We start from the raw sequence: 15,620 nt of genomic DNA on the forward strand, positions 1-15,620 counted from the left end.
GACTATCTCCTCCTCCTCAGGACCTTGGGAGATAACACCTGCTTTCACTGCTGGGGCAGTGTTAATCATTGGGGACTGGAATTAACTCCTTCTTACCCAAGCTATGGGATCTCTCCTTGGGACCACCCCTGCAAGAGTAAAGCAGTCATTCACAGTCACTCAAACTCCTTTCTCCAGTGCTGAAGAGTGCTCGAGGAAGCTAGCCTGCTGTTGGGGGTGTTCGGCCATCCTCCCCCCAGCCCATGACTGTGGGGGCGATCGTCATAACAACGACAGAGGAGAGTTGGACCCTGCAGCAGCCAGGAGCTAGGGACTGCAATTGGGCGAAGAGACCTGCAACTGGCCTTGCGACTCCACCTCCACCTTCCCCTGAAGGGGATAAATAGGTTGGCCCCGGAGGCCGTCTTTTGCTCTTCGCGGGTGGCAGTGGGTCTGCCAACTTGCGGATCCCCTCAGGATGGGGACACCCTCCCGCAGTTACTTCCCTGGGATTGAGTGTACGTTGGCTGCTCAGGCAACGCGTGGGTAAGATCAATTAGTATTGGAAAATAAGTATTCTAGTTGAACTAAGTTTCTGTGGATAAGCATTGTTCCTTTGTACTGTTGTAACTTGTGTAGTAAATTTAGATCTTGAAAATAAGTTGTGGAGTCATGCACTAAATCTCCTCCTCCCCTCCCTCGTGCCACACGAAAAGCTCACGGTCCGGGACTGTAAAGATAGAGGCTGCATGAGGTAAGATGAAAGATGGAAAGGGTAAAGGCATTGTGTGTAAGATGCTTACCTCTTGTTTGCTAGCAGGAGGTGCTGAGAAGAGGTGTTTGTTAAATCAGTTAGATGAGAAAGAAAAGTGCATCAAGGATTTAAAGGCACACCTCACCATGTTGGAGACTCAGTTGCAGTCTCAGAAAAAGACTGCGCAGAATGATGCAGTTCAAATTCAGCAGTTGGAGACTCGGGTTGAGAGTATGTTGACTCGACAGCTAGCGTCTGGGGGAAGAACCCCAGATCCTTTGAAGGTTAGGGCTCTAGTCCGAGCTGGTCCCGAGGATTGGGACGGAGATATTTGGTTTGACTCTGATCCGTCCGAACCCTCGGACGATGAGAACTCTGTGAGTGAGACCATTCCAGTGAGACCTGTGGTGAAGTGGGAAACCACAGGTGGGCGAGGGGCTCCACCTCGCACAGTCATGAAGACTACTACTAGCTATGATCCGGAGGCATTGGTTAGGATAGCGGATCGGTATAGCCGTAAGCCTGGGGAAACCCCTCTAGAATACGCGACTCGTGTGTTGGAGGATGGGGGTGATCACATTCTTCTCTTAGGTTCGGAGGCCTCAGGGAACTGGGGGTCAGGGGTGTTTCTGTCTGGTGCCCAGCGGGATCCTGCATCGCTCACGCACCGTGTAGCAGTTTGGTGTAGCGGTGTGCCTCATTTAGAGAGAGGCGAGGCAGCCTGTCTGCCAGCAGGAACAACAGGAGAATTACCCCGAGGATTTCTAAGAGCTGCCGTGGAGCAGTTGTGTGAGCTTAGAGGATTTGGCTGGGGCCCTTTGGGGAACATTCCCCTGGATTCCCCTATGGAAGCCCATGCCGATCTGGTCCGAATGGGACCCTTAATGAGGGCTGCTACACCCATTCGGACCCTTAATGAGGGGTGCTACACCCGCTGTAAAGCTTGCACTGATTAGTTTTAAGAATGAGCTTCAGAATGTGCCCTTGAGGTGGGGAGAGGTGAGTCATGGGGCTCTGACCTTAGTTCGGGAAATGGGGGCAGAGAGTGAAGCTCCCCGTGGACCAAAGCCAGTCTGGGCAGTGACTGCCTGCACTGTTAAATCAAAAGAAAAGAATAGAGAAACGCCTCAGTCCCGGAATGCAGAGGCAGTTAAACACAAGAATGATTTGTGGAGGCAGGCCCTTAAGGCGGGTATTGCTAGGCTGGTTATACATGGAATGCCTACTCCACAGCTGCAGGCACTGGTGGAGGCCTTTCCGAAGGCAGAATGGGGTCGCCCCAACCCGGGCGAGTTCCCTGCCTGCTCCCCCAGTAGGGGTGGACCAGCAGAATCCTTTTTCCGATAGTCCACATAATGAAGTTCGGGAGGAACTGCATCAGATAACTGGGGTGGATTAGGGATACTAGCTCTGCCTGAGTCCCAGACAGTGGTCCCCGTCCGGAGGCTACAGGCATTTCAGTGGGATAATAAAGGGGGGGGAGCCTCATGTAGTACTGCCCACCGGAATGATGTGTGCTCCAGTGTGATTTTTAATAGCTACAGGGGCTCACATTTCTTTAATCACAGCTGATGTGTGGCCTCAGGTTGGAGGACAGAAATTACATAATTAAGCAGTTTGGATTCAGGGTATCAGAGGGAAACCCTGTTGAATTCTATTAGTGCAAATCCATCTCACCCTTCACGGTGAGAAAAGAGCCAGACAGTACGTTATGGGAGTAGGAGAAGAAAATTTGTTAGGAATAGACATTTGAGTTGGGCACAGATGGGTGACCCCTCAGGGACATGTGTGGGCATTTGGGGACACCAGCATCCCCCAGAACAACACCTCACCTATGGTAAGCAACATTCGGCTCCTGAGGAAGGCACCCCTTCTCCCTCCTAGCAAAGTAGTTAATGTGAGGCAATACACCATCACCCCCATAGCACGAGCAGCCATAACCGAAGCAATAAAAGATTTAGAGCAGAGGGGTATTATAGTCCAAACTCATTCACCATATAATTCACCAGTTTGGCCTGTCAGGAAACCTGATGGTCAGTGGAGAGTCACCGTAGATTATCATAAGTCAAATGCTTCCACGGCCCCTCAGACTGCTGCAGTGCCTGATCCCTCCTTCATTGCTCAGCATTTGCATTCATGTCCTTCCACCTGGATGGCAGTTTTAGATGTTAAAGAGATGTTCTTTAGGGTACCCCTACAACCAGAAGATCAACCCTGTTTTGCTTTTACGTGGAATAGGCAGCAGTATACCTTTACCATATTGCCCCAAGGATTCAAGCATTCGCCTACCATTGCCCATGCAGCATGAGCTGCCCTGCTGAAAGAAAGCCCCACTCCTCCATCAGTTACGTTATTCCAGTATATCGATGATGTTTTAATAGCTGGAGATGACCCTGATGAGGTTCGTCAGGCCGCCCATGATATCTGGGATGCTCTTGCTCAGGAGGATATAGAAGTTCCATCCAAAAAATGTCAGGGTCCAGCCCATGAAGTTACCTTTCTAGGCATTTGATGGGCATCAGGACAAAAAGTTATTCCGTCAGGGTCTTGGGAACGTACCGTCAATACTCCCGTTCCTGAGTCCGTAAAAGAGTTAAGGCAATGGCTAGGAACTGTGGGATTCTGGAGACATCACATTCCTGGGTTTACTTCCATTGCTCGACCCTTATATAATTTGCTGAAGAAAGGTCATAAGTGGGAGTGGGGATTAGCTGAAGAAGCAGCATATCGAACTCTGCTAGAGGAACTAGGAACAGATCAAGCTGTTATGGAAATTAGGCTTGTCGGCCACCATAACAGGGCTCGACCCTAGGTTCCTGCAAGTAAAGTTCAGAGCCAAATCAAAGCAAATTAAATAATTAAATTTTAATGACGCGCGTGCAGTAATCACAGCTCGAGCTGGGTGCCTCCAAAGAGGGACCCTAACGTAAACAAATCCTGGGCAATTATAGTTTTTTCAACTTACATTTCCCACCCCTCACGCGGTAGTTAGACCAATAGTAATTTTTTGGTCTGGGGTCTCCTGCTCCTCATTGGGTCTCATCGTCATTCTTAGGTAAGCTGTTTTCCCCCTTATTTTTGTTTTTTGCGGTCTCTGATGAAGGTTGTACCTCTGTTTTTGTTGGGTCTGGCGGTTGTCTCCCAAGGTCTTATTTTTTCAATTGTTTTGACGCCTTCCCTTTCGGAGTGGGTGACACAGGAGCGCAGACTGCGTGTGGCTTCCTTATCTTCCCAGCCTGAACGAGCTCTGAGGCATTATTTTTTACTAAACTAGGTAAAGGTTCATTACTTTTCCCAAGTGCGGCCTAAGGCTTCAGCAAATTTAGCTACTCATGCTAAGCAAGTTTTATATAAGTTGTGCTAAGCAGCTATCTCTAGACAGTTTCAATTCACTATTCTTTAACAGTTTCCCCCTTTTGTTTTTATGAAGCATCCCTGCTAATATTTTAAACAGAGTTCTCAAAGCCTTTCGAGGCGTACTATCACTTTCCATAATCTTACATATAATATGATCGTAAGCAATAGGCATAACACAGTTAAGCTTAACACAACTACTACTGGGTGCAACACGTGATTATAAATCCCTGTTGCAGTTGGTGACCACCCTAGAAGAGTTTCCCAGCCATGATGTTCTCCGTCCCTTTTTACCCTTTCTAAGATATGATGTATTTCTTTTGCATCATAGTGAACAGTGATTAGAGTTTTCTGTCCACTGTTCCGGATGCGCTCTAGCAGTCGATGCAAATCATCATGTTGTAGTAGTTTCTTTACCAGGGTGAGATTCATCCCAATGGGGGTAGGTAGTAAATTTTGAATTATTGTATAATTAGATTGTAACAATTGATAAGACGTAATAGGAGCTGAATAATTAAAATCACATCCCATGATTCTGGTAAAGTTACAAATACAAATATTTGAATGATTACTTGTATCTACTACAATGCCATCTATGACTATAAGACTACAAAAGGTTCTCATACATATGCATCCTTTCCCAATATATACAAGTATAGTTTCAGGTGTTTCATCAGGGTGTATTTCAAAATGACAAACATTTTGTTCAGTGTCAAGACAAATGTCTTGGGCTTTGATAGTATTACTTTCACAAATAAACCCTTGCTGTTCCTGTACAATACATGCGCTAACGTCCACAGTTTGCCATTTATTTCCATTTCGTTGGGCCCATACTCTATGTTCCAATGGATAGAGTATAGCTCCATTGTGATTTAATTCTAACGCAATGATTGGATATATTGTATATGTCGAAGCATTGTGTATTGTTAAAACAAAGGCTGTGGCCTTAGTGTTGATAGGATCATAAGTAAAATTGACCAGATACCACCAGGATTGGAATTCCCTTTCAAATTCAGTTGCATTATCCCAAATTACCTTTCGAATTTCAGTGGGTAAAGTGCCCTCTTCCCCTTCCCTTATGATTGCTGCCACCATAGATTGCATCCACAGTTGAGCTTGAATGCAACTGAGGGCCAGGGAAATATTAATTTGGGCTTCCCCAAGTGCATCCACTATCAATTGGTGATCTTTTTCATTCATTTTTTCCCATTGAGGTAATATCTCGGATGAAAGCCATTGGTTAGTTCCCAGTGCTAATAGAGAAGACCTCAATGGATGTTTTAATCTGTATAAGTCACTTGTTGTGCTCAGTTTATTTACGAGTACTTCAGCATCTATACTGTTTAGGACTCCCAATCCTGTTCCTATGATACCGGTCACATCTCTCCTTGTTCGTTTTGGAGAGGTGAGGGTTCGTCTATGTAACCACGCTGTCCATCCCACATAGGACGTACTTAAGAATGGTGAACAGGTCGGTTTGATTGTAGAGATATTAATTTGCATTAATAGCTCTACTCGTTTGAGAGACCATGATGGATTAAATAATACTCGTTGTTGGCCTGTATTTCTAATCACATACGGTCCAATTTCAAAGATTTGTGGGGATAAGGTTTTCTTATTCTTCATGGTAACCGAGCTATCTATATTGGTGAAAATAATTGTAGTCGGGGTAGATATTGTTGTACTGAGCTCAATAATGTCTATTTTAAATTTAAACGATAGTCCCACATTGTGGTGAGCCCACAGACAAACTATAAAAACAGGTTGTTCTAAGGTAAAATTGTACCAACAATCCAGTCTTTCAGTGGCACAAATTTTCCTTTCTTTTTCGTTTGATTTGATTTTAGTGAGAGAGATTTGAGTTGCCTTCTCATGGGTGGACCCATTGATCGCTCGACATCCTATCTTTATTTCCTTTCCTGTCCTTCCCAGGAGTTGGGGAAGTTGGTGAGTATTATCCCAGCTCCATTCATTTTCTGAGTATACTTCAGTTCCATGCATGACTAGGGTTAAGAGGTTTACGTTTTTAGCAGAATTTAATCCCATACTTCCGGTATACTTAACACGGGCCTGTGTAGGGAACGGCGATCGGAAGATCTCGCGATGGCACGGAAAGAGGAAGGAAGAGGAAGGATATGACGTAGAGATAGCAGTATGCTTGTAGGTATATAAGCAAATACATGCGTACAATAAACGCCATTTGTAGCATCCTCATATTGGTGTCAGTGCTCATTGGCCCGGAGGCAGGGGGAGCCTCCGTGCCGTCTCAGGCGAACGGGAGATTGTCGCATCAGAAGGCGACAAGTGGTGACCCCGACGTGATAGCTGAGACGGCGGACCGCAGGCGGTCGAGAGGATCCGGATCATGGACGCGGTAGTTAAGGTTGTACGCGTGGGTGCCCGGGAATGGGGGCTCTCTATGAGAGCGGATGCAGTAGCAAACTGCGTCGGGCGGCTCCTGAAAGATGGAGCGATAGTTAGACCAGGGGACATTTTTTCCCCTTCTAACTGGGAGAAGTGCACTCGAGCACTTGCTCAGAGAGCTATGGCCACTAAGAAGGCCGCAGAGCTTAAGACGTGGGGAGATATAACGATCATTTTAGAAAGGACTAGGGAGGAGCTTGAGACCTGGCAGGCTGCCCGCGCGGCGCTACACATGTCCGCGGAAATGGCGACACAGACAGCAGCAAACGCAGAGGAGCGAACGGAGGCGATAGAGGAAGAGACGATAGTAGGGGATGAAGTGAAAACGGAGAGTGTGGAAACAGACATAAAGGAGGAGGCGGTTAATCAAGAACCAGAGCGGGGAGAGGGGGAGGCAAAAACTCCAGAGGCTTACCCAATAACGCCCTCTTCTCCGCCACCGCCGCGGTATCCGTGGAAAGAGATGAGGGCGATGGAAGGGGGAGAACTAGGAGAACCAGGAGACCTTTGTGGAGACCGAGATATGAAAAAGCCAGAGGCGGGTAGAGGAAAAGAAAGCAAGGTGAAAGTGGAGGAGGCAGAAGAAAAGGAAAGACCGCTTATAGTGGATGATCCCCGAGACTGGCTACCGGGGGCCATGATTCGGGTGCAGTGGGAGGACGAAAGAAGAGAAGAAGCAGGGGAAAGACCAGAAGCAGGGGAAAGACCGAGGGTGCCGCACCCGGGGAAAGATGGCGCTGGCCGAGAGAGGAGTGGGCGTCGACCAGCATTGCGGAAGGAGGAGACTGAAGACTCAGGTGCAGCAACTAGGGCGGAGTTCCCCCGCCGCAGTCAGAGGCGAAGAAAAAAAAAAAAAAAAAGAAAAAAAAAAAAGGAGGAAAGTCACAAGAGATATGGAGCAGATGTTTATGCTGCTTACAGCTCTGGAAGAAGAAATAGCTAAACAAAGAGGGCTATCAGAGGCAACAGCTAAACAAAGAGGGCTATTAGAGGCAACAGCTAAACAAAGAGGGCTATCAGAGGCAGCAGCTAAACAAAGAGGGCTATCAGAGACAGCAGGTTCCGCCCAAGCGGGAGGGGGAAAAGAAATTCCCCTAACAGACTGGAAACTGATAGCGACGGAATGTGCCCTGAGTGGCCTCAAGTTTCGTGCGCCAATAGGGGCCTTCCCAGTACGAGTTGCCCCGGGGGAGGGGGCAGTGGAATGGATGCCCCTCGACCCAAAGATGGTACAACAGCTATTGAAAGCAGTGCAAGAACAGGGCCTGCGACACCCGGTGACACAGACGTTGCTGGACGCGGTGCACGCGGGAGGCCTAATACCGTGGGATTGTCGCGCCCTCGCGCGACTGGTTTTATCGCCCACGATGGTCCTTATGTGGAAAGAAGCGTGGACCTCGCGCCTGCAGCAGGCGTTGATGGCCGCACAGGCAGACCCGCAGAACCCACTGGGACAATCCACCCTAGCACGGTTAAGAGGAAATGATGCGGTCATGGCTACACCCCAGCAGCAGGCAGCGGGCCTGAGACCTCGGGAGATACTGGTGGCAACAGAAGCATCTCGAAAGGCCTTTGATGATATTGGGCCACTGGTGCAGCAGGCAGACCCATGGACGACTGTGAAGCAGAGAGTGGGAGAGCCGTTTGACAAGTTTTGTGACAGGCTACAGGCAGCAGTAGAACTTGCATCTTTACCAGACGCTGCAAAAGGAGCGGTGATGTTGGAATGTATCAAACAACAGGGCAACGAGTTGACAAAAGAAATCCTAAGAACAGCGCCTAAGGGAGCAAGTCTAGGGCAGACGATCAAGTACGTATTAGAACACCGGGACAAGACCACAGCCCTACAGATTGCTGCAGCAGTTATGGCAATGCCGGAGGTTAGAGCTAGAGGAGGTCCAAAGGGAGGCCCATGCTTTGGCTGCGGGCGAATGGGCCATTTGAGAGCACAGTGCACGAATAAGGGAAGTTACGCGCGCCCAACAAGGGGTATGGGGAGCCTTACATGCTGGGCCTGTGGAAAACCAGGACACAGAGCACGAGATTGTCGGCGGTCGGGAAACGAGAAGCGGGGAGGGCAACTAGGGGGCCACCCCTCCCCGGTGAGCCGGCCTCAAGTAGCCCCTGTCAACAACAACACACCGCTGATGGACAGCTCCAGCGACCAAACTCCGAAGGGAAACCCCGCGTGGCCCTGGTCTTAGGGTGTGAGAAGAGACCCCGAGTGAAAGCGCATCTGATAGGCCCACCAGGGGCGGGTCCTCCTAGTATCCCCTTAATAATGATGCTAGATACGGGGGCAGATGTTACATGTGTGCCCTCGTGGTTGTGGCCATCGAGTTGGCCAGCAAAAGTGGCAAGCTCGTTAGATGGAGTGGGAGGCAGGGCGGAGGCTATGATTTCTGAAACCGATATCACAATTGTATTGGAGGACCCGGATAGGCCTGCTCAGATCATCCGTGTGCGGCCGTACATAACTGCCATAGGGGAACCATTGTTAGGGCGAGATGCCTTATTGCAAAGCGGCTTTCACCTGACAAATTTAGGGTAAGGGCCACTGCCTACCTCCTCGGGGCTCATTTCGCTGTCCCGCTGACATGGTGCTCCAATGAGCCTGTGTGGGTAGAGCAGTGGCCATTGACAGGGGACAAATTGGCGGCTGCCCGACAAATAGTAAGTAGAGAACTAGAGCAGGGACACCTGGAGGAAAGCCACAGTCCCTGGAACACTCCTATATTTGTGATACACAAAAAGGATAAGTCTAAATTTCGATTACTGCACGACCTACGAGCGGTAAATCAGCAGATGGAAGCGATGGGTGCCCTCCAGCCGGGGTTGCCACTACCATCAGCAATACCAAAGAATTGGCCAGTGGTGGTGATGGATATCCAAGATTGCTTTTTCTCTATACCATTAGCCCCTCAGGACAAAGCTCGATTTGCCTTCACACTGCCCTCAGAGAATCTGCAGGAGCCAGCAGCGCGATATCAATGGACCGTCCTCCCGCAGGGCATGAAAAATTCACCTACGATTTGTCAGGCGGCAGTAGCTAAGGTATTGCAGCCGGTAAGAGCGCAGCTCCCGCACGCGCTTATCATCCATTACATGGACGACCTCCTAATAGCTGCAGAGACCCAGCAAGAAACCGATCAGGCAGAACAGGCAGTAATTAACCGCCTAAATGAAGCGGGATTGTACGTCCAGAAAGCGAAGACACAAAGGGGAGAATCTGTCGACTATCTGGGAACCACCATCCTCCCCGGAGCTGTGGTCCCACAGCCGATAAAGCTCAATAGAGAGATACGGACGTTGCATGATGTACAGCAATTGGTTGGAGCTCTCCAATGGCTGCGAGGGCTGATAGGTATTCCCAAGGAGTGGATGGAGCCACTGTTCGAGTTGCTCAAGGGCCGCAAACCATGGGAACCGAGGCAGATGACACCGAACGCGTTAGAAGCCCTCCGAAAAATAGAAGATCTCATGGCAAAGGGCGGAGTAACGAGATACGACCCGGCCAGACCTATCAATCTGTACGTGGCAGTTACAAGAACAGGAGCCATAGGCGCTCTAGGACAAGGGACACCGGAGCGTCCGGAAGTCGTATGGTGGATAGTGTCAAACCAAATAAGTACGGCATACGTCACAATCGTAACAGCGTTGGCACAGATGATACAGAAGGGACGAACCGCCACCGTTCGGCACTTCGCGAAGGAGCCTGAGTCCATTTACCTGCCGGTAAAAAGGAGTCAATGGGACAGCGTGGTCCAGAAACAAGATAGTATAGCAATAGCTTTAGAAGGATTCCCAGGAACAATCAGATTATCGCCTGTGCTGGAGATGTATACACACCTCTCCGTCCTTCGGCCCCATCTGAAAGCCCGAGTGCTACAGCGACCTGCACCAGGGCGCACAGTGTTCACCGACGCGTCATCGGTGACCAGGGCAGCGGTTGTTGTGTGGCAAGATCAGAAGGCCCAATGGCACCGAGTGAAGATCAGCGAGCTGGACAGTAGCGTACAGCATCTAGAGGCCCGAGCTGTGGTGCAGGCATTGCAAATGTGGCCAGAAGAGCATTTGAATGTAGTGACAGACTCCATGTTCGTCTTTAAATTGTTACACAACATGTCGTATCCCGGATGGGCCGGATCGCCCATTGCGCTAATGCTAGAAGAAGCCCTACAACAACGGCGGGCCACTGCCTCTGTTACTCATGTTCGGAGTCATGAGGCAATCCAAGGAGTGTACCAAGAAGGCAACAATAAAGCCGATCAAGCAGCCAAAGGTGTGTGGACAGTCGCAGAAGCAAGGCAGGTGCACGACCTTCTCCATGTTGGTGCAAAAGCACTGGCAAAAAGCTGCAACATCCCCCTCACCACGGCTCGTGAAGTGGTTGCGGCTTGCCCGTATTGCCAAAAAACCCCCCTGTGGGGCGCCGGCATCAACCCCAGGGGGCTGAAAGGAAACCAAATATGGCAAACGGACTTCACAATGTGCCAGCGACTTCGACCACGGCCCTGGCTGGCTGTCACAGTGGACACACACAGCGGTATCATCGTTGCGACCCAACATAAACGAGTCACAGCGCGGGCGGCACAGTTGCATTGGCACACGGCAATGGCCTGGCTGGGTGCCCCAGAAACTATTAAAACAGACAACGGCACGTGTTTCACAGCGCAAAGCACGAGAGAATGGGCCGTACGGTGGGGAATTAAGCTAGTGCACGGTATTGCCTATAATAGCACAGGTCAGGCCATCGTCGAGCGAGCAAACCACACTTTAAAGCAAAGGATCGAGATTCTTGGGGAGGGGGAAGGATATACACAAAGAATCCCCGCGCACAAACAATCAGAAATAATTATGCGCACCTTATTCGGTCTGAATCAGTTCATCAGGGGGGAGGAGAACAAGACGCCAGCGGAAAAGCATTGGGTGGTCCGAGCGATGCACGAGGGACCAGACGTAAAGGTCCGAATCCCGGAAAAAGGGGAATGGGAAGAGGGGTGGCAGCTGGTAACCCAAGGACGAGGGTATGCAGCGGTCAGGCAGGGAGAAGTGGTAAGATGGGTCCCTATGAAGTGGGTGCGCCCAGACCTCAGGGCAAGGACAAGACAGGAAGCAGAGAGTCAGGTGAATTAATGAATGTCTGAGTTTTATTGCAGGGGAGGACCACCCTGAAAAGCCGATGATCCCTTCTAGCAGCAAAGACAGCAGACAGGAGAAGAAGAACAGATGAGAAAAGGCGCGTGAAACCACAAGAAGAACGCGTAACCAGAAAACCCGAGAAGATGGCAGGGGGAGCAACCCAAGTAGCTCTCCTCGTAGCGATGCTGGGACTGGGACTCCAAGGGGTGAAAGGCGAACCAACGTTAGCGAAATGGGGTAGTAACAATCTATGGCTCACCTGGCAAACCGGACAGGAAATAAGCAATTTTGCCTGACGTTGGCGGGTGCGGGGCAGCCCTTTTAAGACATGCTTAATAGGGGTCCCATTGAATTTGACCGTAGACCTACCAAAGCTGAGAGAGCATTGCACAAACACAAGCAATATTAGTAACTGCTAGAACACGCTGAATGCATCATTGCCCTGGGACCCGCAAGAGCTTGACCTTCTGGGTTCGGTAGTGGTAATTGGCTTGGGCTAGGACCATGGGCCAGGCAATTACTAATAGAAGAGTTGCACCTGCTGCTGATGCTCGTGCTAGGCATATTAGTATGTAGACTAGTGTTTAGATGCTTGGTAAGACAACTGCTAGAAAAGGGGTGGTCCTGCCCACACCCACACTATGAACGCTTAACCCGCGACACGGCAATTTAAAGCAAATAGCATAGTCAAAGCATGGGGAGGGGGAGATGTAGGGAACGGCGATCGGAAGATCTCGCGATGGCACGGAAAGAGGAAGGAAGAGGAAGGATATGACGTAGAGATAGCAGTATGCTTGTAGGTATATAAGCAAATACATGCGTACAATAAACGCCATTTGCAGCATCCTCATATTGGTGTCAGTGCTCATTGGCCCGGAGGCTGGGGGAGCCTCCGTGCCGTCTCAGGCGAACGGGAGATTGTCGCATCAGAAGGCGACAGGCCTGGGACCACGGCCACTCTAAGGTTCTTTGACCACAGGTTAGGGAAAGTAATATTGCCAGGGTTTGAAACAGCAACATGAGCACGGCACTTCTGCCTGCCATCCTGCAGGGTGCAGTAAAGGAAGAGAGATTTGTGTTAGTGAGGTGAGTCCGAACAGATTACCCTTGGGAAGTCGTGTATCCCATCGAGCTTTACGTGGTTATCTTCATTGTTCTGCTGCAACCTCTGCTATGCTTGCTTCTTGGACCGTCACTCGTTTCACGTGAGAGTGGTGAATCCAATTCTCTTTTCCTAGAATTTTAACAGCGTAATAAGAACTTAACAATACAGTATAGGGTCCTTCCCATTTTGGTTCTAATTTTGTTTTTCGTGAGAATACCTTTATCAATACTTTATCTCCAGGCTGTATATCATGTGCCTGAATGTCTGATGGCACCGGCTGAAACCACTGAGCCTGATTTTGCAAGGCCTTAAACCGTTTCTGTAAGGCTAGTACATATTGTGTTACTCGTTCATCTCTGCCTAATAGGCTGGTCTTAGGAGGGATATAAGTCCCTGGTATCGCTAAATGTCTCCCAAAGAGAATTTCTGCTGGTGTTAGTCCTAAGGGTTGCCGTGGGGAATTTCAAACATCCCATAGAGCTAAGTTTAATGCCTCTGGCCATTTTAGGCTAGCATGTGTGCATATTCTTGCTATTTTTTCTTTTAATGTTCTATTCATTCTTTCTACTTGTCCTGAAGATTGTGGGTGATAAGGGGTATGTAGGTTTCTTTTTATTCCTAATGATTTATATAACTGATTGATTATGCTTGCTGTAAAATGGGCACCCCTGTCTGAATCAACGGCTTCTGGGACCCCATACCTGGGTATGATTTCCTTCAGTAAGGCTTTTACCACTCCCCCTGTGTCAGCCTTTCTTGTTGGGAAAGCTTCTACCCAGCCTGATAACTGATCTACTATTACTAATAAGTGTTTGTACCCATTGGCAGATGGCATATCCGCATAATCTATTTGTAGCTTCTGGAAAGGGAAGTAGGCCCACGGTCATCCCCCTAAATCTGAGCTTGGCTTGTTATTTGAAAACTTCTGGCAGGTCAGGCAGCTATTCGTTATTCTTTTAGCAGCTGCATAAATTCCTGGAGCAGCCCATACTTTCTGTACCTGTAGGGAACGGCGATCGGAAGATCTCGCGATGGCACGGAAAGAGGAAGGAAGAGGAAGGATATGACGTAGAGATAGCAGTATGCTTGTAGGTATATAAGCAAATACATGCGTACAATAAACGCCATTTGCAGCATCCTCATATTGGTGTCAGTGCTCATTGGCCCGGAGGCTGGGGGAGCCTCCGTGCTGTCTCAGGCGAACGGGAGATTGTCGCATCAGAAGGCGACAAGTGGTGACCCCGACGTGATAGCTGAGACGGCGGACCGCAGGCGGTCGAGAGGATCCGGATCATGGACGCGGTAGTTAAGGTTGTACGCGTGGGTGCCCGGGAATGGGTGCTCTCTATGAGAGCGAATGCAGTTGCGAACTGCGTCGGGCGGCTCCTGAAAGATGGAGCGATAGTTAGACCAGGGGACATTTTTTCCCCTTCTAACTGGGAGAAGTGCACTCGAGCACTTGCTCAGAGAGCTATGGCCACTAAGAAGGCCGCAGAGCTTAAGACGTGGGGAGATATAACGATCATTTTAGAAAGGACTAGGGAGGAGCTTGAGACCTGGCAGGCTGCCCGCGCGGCGCTACACATGTCCGCGGAAATGGCAACACAGACAGCAGCGAACACAGAGGAGCGAACGGAGGCGATAGAGGGAGAGGCGATAGTAGGGGATGAAGTGAAAACGGAGAGTGTGGAAACAGACATAAAGGAGGAGGCGGTTAATCAAGATCCAGAGCGGGGAGAGGGGGAGGCAAAAACTCCAGAGGCTTACCCAATAACGCCCTCTTCTCCGCCTCCGCCGCGGTATCCGTGGAAAGAGATGAGGGCGATGGAAGGGGGAGAACTAGGAGAACCAGGAGACCTTTGTGGAGACCGAGATATGAAAAAGCCAGAGGCGGGTAGAGGAAAAGAAAGCAAGGTGAAAGTGGAGGAGGCAGAAGAAAAGGAAAGACCGCTTATAGTGGATGATCCCCGAGACTGGCTACCGGGGGCCATGATTCGGGTGCAGTGGGAGGACGAAAGAAGAGAAGAAGCAGGGGAAAGACCAGAAGCAGGGGAAAGACCGAGGGTGCCGCACCCGGGAAAAGATGGCGCTGGCCGAGAGAGGAGTGGGCGTCGACCAGCATTGCGGGAGGAGGAGACTGAAGACTCAGGTACAGACTCTGACTCCTTAGAAGGAATAACAACGAAGATGCAGCAACTAGGGCGGAGTTCCCCGCCGCAGTCAGAGGCGGGAGGAAAAAAGGGGAGGAAAGTCACAAGAGATATGGAGCAGATGTTTATGCTGCTTACAGCTCTGGAAGAAGAAATAGCTAAACAAAGAGGACTATTAGAGGCAACAGCTAAACAAAGAGGGCTATCAGAGGCAGCAGCTAAACAAAGAGGGCTATCAGAGACAGCAGGTTCCACCCAAGCGGGAGGGGGAAAAGAAATTCCCCTAACAGACTGGAAACTGATAGCGACGGAATGTGCCCTGAGTGGCCTCAAGTTTCGTGCGCCAATAGGGGCCTTCCCAGTACGAGTTGCCCCGGGGAGGGGGGGGCAGTGGAATGGATGCCCCTCGACCCAAAGACGGTACAACAGCTATTGAAAGCAGTGCAAGAACAGGGCCTGCGACACCCGGTGACACAGACGTTGCTGGACGCGGCGCACGCGGGAGGCCTAATACCGTGGGATTGTCGCGCCCTCGCGCGACTGGTTTTATCGCCCACGATGGTCCTTATGTGGAAAGAAGCGTGGACCTCGCGCCTGCAGCAGGCGTTGATGGCCGCGCAGGCAGACCCGCAGAACCCACTGGGCCAATCCACCCTAGCGCGGTTAAGAGGAAATGATGCGGCCATGGCTACACCCCAGCAGCAGGCAGCGG

At 50.0% G+C, this 15,620-nt stretch overlaps 1 long non-coding RNA gene across 1 annotated transcript; it reads left to right on the plus strand.

The window, feature by feature from the left end:
- Positions 1–393: 393 nt before the first annotated feature.
- LOC135324149 (uncharacterized) lies at positions 394–7,068 on the plus strand. Its single transcript, XR_010385493.1, has 2 exons — positions 394–525; positions 5,935–7,068. It is a non-coding gene; the product is annotated as an uncharacterized LOC135324149 (long non-coding RNA).
- The last annotated feature ends 8,552 nt before the right edge of the window (positions 7,069–15,620 follow it).

This window comes from Dromaius novaehollandiae, chromosome W (genome assembly GCF_036370855.1).
Source record: "Dromaius novaehollandiae isolate bDroNov1 chromosome W, bDroNov1.hap1, whole genome shotgun sequence".
NCBI classification, from domain to species: Eukaryota; Metazoa; Chordata; class Aves; order Casuariiformes; family Dromaiidae; genus Dromaius; species Dromaius novaehollandiae.